The 11,977-nt window shown below is 46.6% G+C and overlaps 1 non-coding gene and 1 pseudogene across 1 annotated transcript; both read left to right on the top strand.

Annotated features, from left to right (window-relative positions):
• Positions 1-1,445: 1,445 nt before the first annotated feature.
• On the top strand, positions 1,446-2,011 carry LOC105479803 (peptidyl-prolyl cis-trans isomerase A pseudogene; annotated as a pseudogene).
• A 242-nt stretch (positions 2,012-2,253) lies between these two features.
• Positions 2,254-2,356, top strand: LOC112426373 (small nucleolar RNA U13). The gene has a single exon (XR_003017660.2). It is a non-coding gene; the product is annotated as a small nucleolar RNA U13 (small nucleolar RNA).
• The last annotated feature ends 9,621 nt before the right edge of the window (positions 2,357-11,977 follow it).

The following is an 11,977-nucleotide window of genomic DNA, read 5'->3' as shown; positions in this document are numbered from 1 at the left end:
CGCACCTGTCCTGTATTTGTTGAATGGATACTTGAATGATTGGGAGAGAATCTTAACATAATGCATCTTCCACTTACTGAGACCAGTTACTGAGACCAGTTACTTACTGAGACTAGGTCAGAGATCTCCCCAGTCTCACCCAGGCCAGTCCTCTCATATGTGCATAGCCCACACTGAAAGTCCCCAAAATGGTGCGTATATGTTTGGATACAGAGCTACTGGCCCACAGAGTGTTGGCCCCTTAGGGATAATGAAACTGTGCAAAAATTATGACAGAAAAATCTGACATAGGAAAATTATGACAGTAAAAGAAATCTGACCTAACTGATTCGATCTTGCGTCTAACCTCCAACCTGTCCTTGTTCATTCCTGGATATAAGCCAAGCTAACTCTGGGAGGAATTTAGTTTGTAGTTTCACATTAAAGCAAGGATGATAATAGTCCTTCCCAAAACTATCCCCTCCTTGCTTGGGGAGTGAAACTGCCTTTGGAAAACTAACAAATTAGCCACAAGATTAAAAATTATGCATTTTTAGGGGTCATGCAGCCAGAGGCCGCAAGATTCCTAACCTCCCTAAATGCTCCTATAGATAACACCACTATTATAAAACCTAAGATTGGTGTTCAAGGTATTTTAAGATCCTGCATTCTGATGAAACAGTTGGTACCCCACAGACTGGTAAACTGGCTCAACTACTTTTGTGATCCTGCCCAGGAACTAAAGACAGCAAGAAGACAGCTTCAATCCCATATGAGTTTATCCCTGACCCAACCAATCTGCATTCCTCATTCCCTAGCTTCCTGCCCACCAAATTATCCTTAGAAACCCTAGTCTCCATGGCTGGGTGTGGTGGCTTATGCCTGTAATCCCAGCACTTTGGGGGGCTGAGGCGGGCGGATCACCTGAGGTCATGAGTTCGAGACCAGCCTGACCAACATGGTGAAACCCCATCTCTACTAAACACAAAAAATTAGCTGGGTGTGGTGGTGCATGCCTGTAGTCCCAGCTACTTGGGAGGCTGAGACAGGAGAATCACTTGAACCCAGGAGGCGGAGGTTGCAGTCAGCCGAGATTGCACCATTGCACTCCAGCCTGGGCAACAAGAGGAAAACTCTGTCTCAAAACAAAAACAAAAACAAAAACAAAAAAACCCTAGTCTCCAAATTTTGGGGGAGGCTGGTTTGAATAATAACAAACTCTTGTCCTTCTGCTTGGCTAGCCCTGTGATGATTAAACTATTTCTCTGTTGCAAAAACCTGCTGTTCTCCGTGCATTGGCTTTTCTAGGCAACAGACAAGATGAAGCCATTGGGCAATTATAGTATGACCCATTATTGCTCTGGGAAGCTTTTAGAATTTGAAGGCAGAGGGTCACTGGCCCATGCAGGAGTAGGTCTTAACCCCGCCAAGGCCCAAAGTTACACTGAGGAAAGGAGACAGTGGAAGCAGAGGTAAGTAAAGGATACTGGCTTCTCCAGACACCACTGCTGCCTGGAGCCCTCTGTTACCAGCCATAGTCAACCCCACCATGTTCTTCAACATTGCCATTGATAGTAAGCCTTTGGACTGTGCTTCCTTTGAGCTGTTTGCAGATGAAGTTTCAATGATAGCAGAAAAATTTCATGCTCTGAGCACTGGAGAGAAAGGCTTTGGTTATAAGGGTTCTTGTGTTCATAGAATTATTCCAGGGTTTGTGTGTCAGGGTGGTGACTTCACAAACCATAATGGCACTGGTGGCAAGTCTGTCTACAGGGAGAAATTTGATGATGAGAACTCCATCATGAAGCATAGAGGCCCTGGCATCTTGTCCAGGGCAAATGCTGGACCCAACACAAACAGTTCCCAGTTTGTCATCTGCACTGCCAAGACTGAGTGGTTGGATGGCAAGCATGTGGTCTTTGGCAAGGTGAAAGAAGGCATGAAGATTGTGGAGGCCATGGAGTGTTTTGGGTCCAGGAATGGCAAGACCAGCAAGAAGATCACCACTGCTGACTGTGGACAACTCCAGTAAATTTGACTTGTGTTTTATCTTCATCTCCTGACCATTCCTTCTATAGCTCAGGAGAGCACCCCTGCTCCCCATTTGCTCACAGTATCTTATGGTCTTTGTGCTCTCGCTGCAGTTCTTTGGGTTCCATATTTTCCTTATTCCCTTCCACATCTAGCTGGATTTCAGAATTAAGTTTATGATTATGAAATAACACCCATAAAACAAAAATATATCATCTGAGGTCAATTAAATAGTGCTCCCAGTTCCTCCTGTGGTTCATACTCATGGTGATTGAGTTTTCATGCTACGGTGTGAAATGTGCCTCCTCAAACCTTGCTACCACATCAGCACATTACCTGGCTGATGTGAAAAAAAAATGCTCCCTCAAAAATAAATGACATAAAAGAAAGAAGGGAAATTGTTACAGATCTAGAAAGACTTCAGAAACATATCAATCAAATGCAATATATGGACCTTGCCTGGATCCAGATTGGAACAAAAAAAAGTAACAGGGCACTTAAAACAAGCGGGAAGTCTGGGTGCGGCGGCTCACACCTGTAATCCCAGCACTTTGGGAGGCCCAGGTTGGCAGATCACCCGAGGTGACCTGGTCAACATGGTGAAACCTCATCTTTACTAAAAATACAAAAATTAGCTGGGCGTAGGGGTGGCTACCTCTAGTCCCAGCTACTAGGGAGGCTGAGGCAGGAGAATCGCTTGAACCCGAGGTTGCAATGAGCTGAGATCATGCCACTGCACTCTAGAACAGATGACAGAGCAAGACTCTGTCTGAAAAAAAAAAAGTGAGAAAGTTGAACACAGTCCAGATGTAAGTGAAGAAAGAAGATGTAAGATGAGATGAAGGTTTTGTTGACTTCTTTGAGTTTGCTCTTGAGTCTTTGGGTTATTTTTGAAAGTTCTGTCTCTCAGCAATCCATGCAAAGTATTTATAGAGATGATGACATGATGGTTGGGATTTGTCTTACAACTTTCAAAAAAAATCTTGGAGGGAATATTTAAAGCAAGAATAACAAAAGGTTGATGACTGGTGGGCACATGGGTTCACTGTATGTGGGTTCTCTCTATATTTTGTGTGTTTGAAAATTCCCTAAGAAGCAAAAAAAAAAAAAAAAAAAAAAAAGGAAAGGGCAACTACTCAAAAGGGGAATTTGATTTCTTAAGAGAGAAGCTGTTTTTTATATTTTTTGAATGAAGTGTCTAAAACAGAGATTCTCAGCTTTATTACATATTCCTCCGGTGTGTAATAACATACATTATAATGCACACTGTGCATTGTGTGAACAAAGTTCACAGTTCAGCGAAAGTCGATCCACCAGGCAAGATACAGAACATTTCCATCACCGCAGAAAGTTCCTGGGAACTTTTCTAGCCACTCCCCATTTGAATAGCTTCCTTTTGCCTGTTCTCACACTTCATGAAAATGGAATCACAAGGTAAGTTGTCTTTTGTCTGGATTCTTTTATGCAACATAATGGTTTGAGATTCATTCATGGTGTCACACGTATCAGTAGCTCCTTTCTATTGCTGAGCAGTATTCCAGCCTATGAATACACCACAATTTGTTTATCCATTTTCCTCCAAAATCATAACTTTTAAAATAGCAGTTTTGAGGCCAGGCATGGTGGCTCACACCTATAATCCCCGCACTTTGGGAGGCCGAGGTGGGCAGATCACCTGAGGTCAGGAGTTCGAGACCAGCCTGACCAACATGGTGAAACCCCATCTCTACTAAAAATACAAATATTAGCCAGGCGTGGTGGCGGGTGCCTGTAATCCCAGCAACTTGGGAGGCTGAGGCAGGAGAATTGCTTGAACCTGGGAGGTGGAGGTTGCAGTGAGCCAAGATTGAACCACTGCACCCCAGCCTGGGATGACAAGAGCAAAACTCCGTCTCAAATAATAATAATAATAACAGTTTTGAGATATAATTAATACCCATTCAATTGACCTTAAAGTATACAATAAAATGGCTTTTTAGTATATTTACCAAGCTGTGTAACTATCATCAATTTTAGAACATTTTCATCGGTACAATGAAGACACCTGTACCCGTGTGCACTTCTTAAGTGACTGCTACACTAAAAACTCAGATTTCACTGCTGAAGAACTCATCCATGTAACCAAAAACCACATGTACCTCACAAACTATTAAAATGGGTTGGGGCAGTCACTCACGACTATAATCCCAGCACTTTGGGAGGCTGAGGCAGGAGGATCACTTGTGGTCAGGATCAGCCAGGCCAACATGGTGAAACACCATCTCTACTAAAAACACAAAAATTAACCGGGTGTGGTGGCACATGCCTGTAATCCTAGCTACTCAGGAGGCTGAGGTTGGAGAATTGCTTGAACCTGGGAGGCATATGTTACAGTGAGCTGAGGTCGTGCCACTGCACCCCAGCCTGGGCGACAGAGTGAGACTCCATCTCAAAAAACAAACAAAGCAAAAACTATTGAAATTAAAAAAAAAAAAAAAAAGAAACCTGTATCCATTTGCAGTCACTCTCCATTTCCCATTGACACTCCCAACTCTGAGCAACCACTAATCTACTTCCTGGCTCTATGGATTTGCCTATTCTGGATATTTCATATAAGTGGAATCATACAACGTGTGACCTTTGGTGTCTGACTTCTTCCAATTAGCGTCATGTTGTTTTAAATATGCATACATGTTGTAGTATGTATCAGTATTTCATTTCTTTCTTTCTTTCTTTTTTTTTTTTTTTGAGACAGAGTTTTGCTCTTGTTGCCCAGGCTGGAGTGCAATGGCACGATCTTGGCTCACTGCAACCTTTGCCTCCCGGGTTCAAGCGAGTCTCCTGCCTCAGCCTACTGAATAGCTGGGATTACAGGTGTGTACCACCATGCCCGGCTAATTTTGTATTTTTAGTAGAGACGGGATTTCTCCATGTTGGTCAGGCTGGTCTCGAACTCCCGACCTCAGGTGATCTGCCCACCTCGGCCTCCCAAAGTGCTGGGATTACAGACGTGAGCCACCACACCCGGCCAGTATTTCATTTTTTTGTTCTCAAATAATATTTCATTATAAGGATTTGTCACTTTTTATTTATCCATTCATCAGTAGGTAGACATTTGGGTTGCTACCACTTTTTGGCTCTTATGAATAATGCATCTGTGAGCATACAAATTTTATCAAAATTTGTGAAAAAATGTTTGAGTATACACCTAGGAAGGGAATTGGTGGGTCATATGGTAACTCTATGCTTAACATTTTGAGGAACTGCCAAACTCTTTGCCAAAGTGGTAATATTTTACATTCCCATTGGCAGCAAAATAACCTTTTAAGAGTAAATAAGTAAGTAGTGAGATCTTATTTATTATCTTTAAATGAAATTCATTGATAATATAACCTTCTTGTGTTCATAATACACAGAAAAATAACTTCGACCTGAAGTTTGAACTATAATATAAAGGATAAATTAAAGGAACATAATTTATACATGTTTTTGTTTTGTTTTTTGAGACAGAGTCTCACTCACTCTGTGGCCCAGGATGGAGTGCAGAGGCACAATCTCAGCTCACTGCAACTTCTGCCTCCCGGGTTCAAGAGATTCTCCTGCCTCAGCCTCCCAAGCAGTTGGGATTACAGGCACGCACCATCATGTCCTGCTAATTTTTTGTATTTTTAGTAGAGATGGGGTTTTGCCATGTTGGACAGGCTGGTCTTGAACTCCTGACCTCAAGAGATCCACCCACCTTAACATCCGAAACTTTTGGGATTATAGGTGTGAGCCACCACACCCAGCCAATACATGTTTTTTGAAATGAGATGTTGAAGTCAGAGACTGGCCTTCCAGGCGGATTAGACCTGGCCTGGAAGGGTTTCCCCCAAGGAGTCTGCCAAAGGCTCCAGCCCCAGCCCCTCAATGGCACCAAGGACAGCTGCCTACGAGGATGTTGGGAAAGGAATCACTTTCAACTGCACATAAAGGTTTTGGACAGTGTGTTAAAAACAAACCAACTACCTTTCAAACCCATTTCAGGGGTCCTTGCGCCCTTGCCATCAGACATACACACGCACACACACATACACGTGCGTGCACACGCACAGACGCATGCAGAGTCGTGGGCTCTTTGAGCTGCTGCATAGCAGGTCACTGTGCACTGGCTCTGCCCAGCCTGGTGTCCCTCTCCTGGGGCAATGGGACTGAGGGCACGGTGAGGGCTCTTTGGGCCGCAGGTGGGCTGCTTACATTCGCCGTCCTGGCTGCTCCATTCCTTTGAGCAGCAGGCACGGAAATGGAAGACGGGCACCTAACAGGGGCGGGGGCTTGAGAGGGGGACTAAGCTGAGTGCCTGTAAAAAGGCCACTTCAAGCCCCCTCCACACAGCCATTGTTGGGTCTGGAGGAAGGAGGACCACTCAGAAGCTTCTGAATGCCACCCTGTGATGCGCTCACTAATGGATGTGCATTAGTGGCGTCCTTCCTGGCCACCACGTCAGTCTCCCTACCTCAACTGCTCGCTGGAGAACTCTGCATTCTTCTGGAAAAGCAGCAGTCGTGCTCAAGGCTCTAACAAAGGCCTGTCCCCCACAAAAGGACCTTTATGATCACCACTGAGTCAGAGTGGTGGCCGCTGGCACCTGAGCTCTGTCTGGAAAGAGCGGCAGCAGGGACGTCATCTAGCAGGGGCTGGTGTGTCTGTTAACAGTGTCCACAACATCTTCAGCAAAGACACCACTTCCAGGAAGTCTACTTGGATTGCAGAGGAGCAAGCCTTCAGTGTGAAAAAAGGGCTTGGGATAAGGGAGTGGTTCTAAAAGAATACATGTGGCTCCACATGGCAATACACCCAGGTGTAATAAACTCAGGATAAGAGAGCACCTGCCATTGCTGATGCAGGACTGTGCACACAAACTTACAGGCTCTCTACTGGGGTGTCCCACGGAACCGGCCCTGTGTGAGGAGCGGCTTCAGAGGGCTCTTTGACCAGGGCTGGCTTTCCACAGGTCACTTGGACCCCGTGGGTGGCTGCCTATAGCAGGAGTGCTGGTAATTAGTGGCCCCATTGGTTTCTTCTGGGATTCAGAGTGAACAGAGCAGTGAACTGGCCCACCCACATGTGGAGACTGGAGCAGATTCTCAGAGAGAAACAGGACACAAGAAAGGCCAGAGAGAGAGAAGGACAGAGCTTAGCTCCTCAGCCCAGAGGACTCTGCTGTGCCCAATAGGGGCCACTTTCTGGAAGACTATTCCTTGTTTGTTTTTTAATCACAGAGCTTGACTCTAGATCTGAGCCTAAAATCATAGAATGACAGACCTGAAAGGGACCACATCCTCCCCACCCCCATTGTTCAGATGAGGAGGCTGAGAGGCCTGGAGGTGGGGTGGGAGTGCAGGTGAGGGGGGTGACTGGCCCAGGTCCCTGAGTCTGCTGGCCACAGAGCTGGGGCAGAACCCAGGTCACCTCACCCCCTCCCACTGCTTCTTCCTCCACTCTTTTTTTTTTTTTTTTTTTTTTTTTTTTTGAGACAGGGTTTGGCTCTGTTGCCTAGATTGGAGTGCAATGGCATGATCACGGCTCACTGTGGCCTCCACCTCCTGGGTTCAAGGGATCCTCCCACCTCAGCCTCCCAAGGAGCTGGGACTACAGGCGTGCGTCACCACACCTGGCTAATTTTTTTATTTGTGTATATATATATATATGCTTGTAGAAATGGGGTTCCACCGTATTACCCAGGCCCTTCCTCCACTCTTGACTCTGCTTTGGGCCCTGAGGGTGCTGAAAACCTGCTCTAGGGAGGGGCATGGACTCTGGCCCTCTCCCTGTGCTCTGCGGCACCCAGACCAAGCAGACCTTGGCCCAGACTGCTGCACTAATGCGCGCATTAGTGGATAAAAGCAGTCTCAAGGGTCTCTTCACGAGGCCCCTTTGGCTGGAATAAAGCAAATTAAAACCCCATTCAAAGGTCAATTGAAATCTCTTTCATTCCAGTTCTCTGCACAAATTGATTCCTCTTTGCCCTTGAGGTCAAACCGAAGGCTGGTGAAGTGGCCCAGCTGCAGCGCTGAATGGGAGAAGCTCAATGAAAAGGCTGAGACTGGGGAGGGCATGTTGCAGGGATGAAGCGGGGCAGTGGGATCCGCCTGAATTGTCGGGCCATCTGGGGCACCAATAACCCTCTCCTCTGCTGTGCTTCAGGCTTCAGGTCCTTTTCTGGAGGCAGTTCCATGTCTGCCCTGCAAACCCCATCGGGCTTCCCTCAAAGAGATTCTTAATTAGGGTTTCTGTTGACAATTGTGGGTGCCCAGAGAACGTTTCCTCCCTTCACTCTGCCTCTGAAGTTTTGTTGAAAATCAACTGCTAATAGACAGATTAATAGGGGAACAAGATAAACAAATTAATTTCATGTGTATAGCACGGCAGAATGGCGGGAGAATGATTACCCAGTAACTCAGTGAGGTCTAGATGCCTGCATGTATTTCTTGATAGGGGAAGGGAAAATGAGGGGCATTTGAGTAAATGATTTTCTAGGAAAGTGAATGCGTCCAAGGAACAATGGCCTGGGACAAAGTTCCTCTCTATTCTTTGGGTAGTTGGTGTGAAGGTGAGAAACAGAAAAATCACTGTGAAAGCAGCCTGTCTTATTACACAGGTAACCCCCCAGGCTATCTCTGGGAGTTGCCCTCAGAAAAACGGATGAAAATTCTGTCTGGAGGTGGTGATACTCCCAGTCTCTTCTCAGGTGGTTAATCTTTCTTTCCTGGCTATTTGATGAGATTCCTATGAAGGGAGCCTTCAGACAATTGCATTTCTTTTGGGAAGAAGTTTCCTTAGTCAGATATGGAAATGCCAAAGACAGTACCTTCTGGTGTTTTGGAAAAAATCAGAAAGACAGGGAGTGAGGGGAAGGTCAGGGCAAGATTTTGAAGGTTCTTCGAAGAACTGAAGCTGCTTCTTTAGTTCCATATTTTGGGGTATCATTTTCTGAACCCCAGTGCAATTTTAGCAGTAGTCAGGATTTCTTGAATGTGCACATAAAGGGGAAGATACCGGACTATTTCTCATTCAGACACAATGAAGAGGAGACACTTCCCTGTTTCAGGTTCATGTGTCCTACAGAGGGAGTACGGAAATGTTACTGGAAAGGAACCCCAATCTGGACCCCAAGAGAGGGTCCTTGGATTTCACACAAAAAAGAATTCTGGGCAAGTCCATAGAGTAAAGTGAAAGCAAGTTTATTCATTAGGAAAGGAAAGGAATGAAAGAATGGCTACTCCATGGGCAGAGCAGCCTGGAGGGCTGCTGGTTAACTTTTTTTTTTTTTTTTTTTTTGAGACAGAGTCTCACTCTGTCGCCCAGGTTGGGGTACAGTGGCGCGATCTTGGCTCACTGCAGTCTCCACCTCCCAGGCTCAAGCAATTCTCTGCCTCAGCCTCCTGAATAGCTGGGATTACAGGCGTCTGCCACCATGCCCGGCTAATTTTTGTATTTTTAGTAGAGATGGGGTTTCACCATCTTGGCCAGGCTGGTCTTGAACTCCTGACCTCATGATCCACCCACCACGACCTCCCAAAGTGCTGGGATTACAGGCCTGAGCCACCACACCCGGCCTGGTTAACTATTTTTGTGGTTATTTCTTGATGGTATGCTAGACAAGGGGTGGATTATTTATCCCTCCCCTTTTTAGACCATATAGGGTAACTTCCTGACATTGCCATGGCATCTGTAAACTGTCATGGCACTGGTGGGAGTGTAGCAGTGAGGAGGACCAGAGGTCACTCTCAGTGGCCGTCTTTGTTTTGGTGGGTTTTAGCCAGCTTCTTTACTGCAACCTGTTTTATCAGCAAGTTCTTTATAACCTGTATCTTGTGCCGACCTCCTATCTCATCCTGTGACTTAGAATGCCTTAAACATTGGGAATACAGCCAAGTAGGTCTCGGCCTCATTTTACCCAGCCCCTTTTCAAGATGGAGTTGCTCTGGTTCAAATGCCTCTGACAAAGAGGGTTTTAGAGAATTATGAGTTTCTGCAAACTGAGGGTTAAGAGGGAGAGGGTCTCCCTTCCTCATTCATCCCCTTCTACCCTTGCTCTACAAATATTTTTCAAGCACCAACTCTCTACCAGGCACTGATAATGGTAGCTGTGTCCTTGCAGGCAACGGGCACCAGCTGAGCAGCCCCAAGGGCCCCTCTGGACCAAACAACAGCAGGAATGAAGAGGCCCTGGCTGAGCCTAAGGAGCACCGAGAAGGGACACTTGTTATTCCATGAGGCAGGGATGGCAGCTGCCCCCAGCTTGTCCATGGAGACTATGGAGAGAGAGTGAAGAAGGGCGTGCCAGGGAGGAGTTGGGGCTCCTCGCTCAGATCCTCAAAGCATGAATTGATGCTTGCTCCAGCAAGGTCCCCAAAACACAGACACGAGGCAGCTTCATCCCTAAGTCTTCTCTTCTCCCAGTGTAATGTCCCCCATTACCAGCCCCAGTACCTGGAGGCTGACAGCAAGGTCACCCTCCTTGTACCTCCTCACCCATTGCCCCATGTTGGGCTCTCTGCCACCCTGTCCTTGTTGCTGTCCTCTCAGTCATCAGCCTCCCCTGCACCTGCCCTTGTAACGCACTCACAGGCTGGTGACATCTCTTTTCCAATTAAAACCTCAAAGGTGAAAAGCTGGGATGATGAGAGCAGCCCCAGCCCTACGTCTACGGCCACCTGGCATGCCCGCAGCCAGGTGCAGGTGAATCGCCCTGGCCCCAGGAGTCCTCACAAGCAGGGTCTCCCAACGAGCCCATCAGCTACCCTGTCCAAAAGACCCTGTGTCTGCTCCTGTCTTACTTCCTTTCCTCCTTTCTTCCCTCCTTCCTTCTTTCATTTCTTCCTTCCTTCCTTTCTTCCCTCCCTCCCTCCCTCTCTCCTTCCTTATCTTCCTTGCTTCCTTCGTTCCTTCCCTCCTCCCTTCCTTTATTTCTTCCTTCCCTCCCTTCCTTGCTTCTTCCTCCCTTTCTTCCTCCTTCCCTCCTCCCTTCCTTTATTTCTTCCTTCCCTCCCTTCCTTCCTTTTTCCTTCCTTCCTTCCTTCCTTTTTTCTTCCTTCCTTCCTTCCTTCCTTCCTTCCTTCCTTCCTTCCTTCCTTCTTTCCTTCCTTCCTTCCTTCCTTCCTTCTTTCCTTCCTTCCTCTTCCCTCCTCCCTTCTCACCAGCACTCCCATAGTATTAAGGTTAAGGGCTAGCAGTTGTACAGGACTAACTAGGGGTCAGGCCCTGCTCTAAGAGCTTTATAGGAATTGTCCCCTTTAATCCATATGACAGGCAGTGGTCAAGCTGGACAAACAAAAAGAAGCTTTTGAACCCCTGAAATATCATAGGCAGGAAAAAAACAAGAAAATTACTCAGGTGCAAATCTTGGCTATTATGCAAAAGGAATGCTAACACAGAGAACAGACCAAGGGCCCAGAGGATGGAACCAAGAGCTTCGGAGAATCATTCTAGGCAGTGGAACTGCATCCTGAAGGAACTGGTCACGTGGTCACGTGTGCCAGGCTGGATTTCAGAATTTCTTTTTTTCTCTTTTTCTTCTTCTCCTTCTCCTTCTTCTTTTTTGAGATGGAGCCTTGCTCTGTTGCCCAGGCTGGAGTGCAGAGGCGCAATCTTGTCTCACTGCAACCTCCGCCTCCCAGGTTGAAGTGATTTTCCTGCCTCAGTCTCCCAAGTTGCTGGGATTACAGGCACGCACCACCATGCCTGGCTAATTTTTGTATTTTTAGTAGACATGGGGTTTCACCATGTTGATCAGGCTGGTCTCGAACTCCTGACCTCATGATCTGCTCACGTCAGCCTCCCAAAGTGCTGGGATTATAGGTATGAGCCACCACACCTGGCCCTTTCTGCCATCTTTATCCTTAATCCTACATTACCCTCCACCCACATTCACCATTTAATTCATAGAGTTTTGTTTTTGTTTGAAACGGAGTCTTGCTCTTGTCACCCGAGCTGGAGTGCGGTG

The sequence above is a fragment of the Macaca nemestrina genome, chromosome 13 (genome assembly GCF_043159975.1).
Source record: "Macaca nemestrina isolate mMacNem1 chromosome 13, mMacNem.hap1, whole genome shotgun sequence".
NCBI lineage: Eukaryota > Metazoa > Chordata > Mammalia > Primates > Cercopithecidae > Macaca > Macaca nemestrina.
This window is presented reverse-complemented; position numbering and strand designations above follow the sequence as displayed.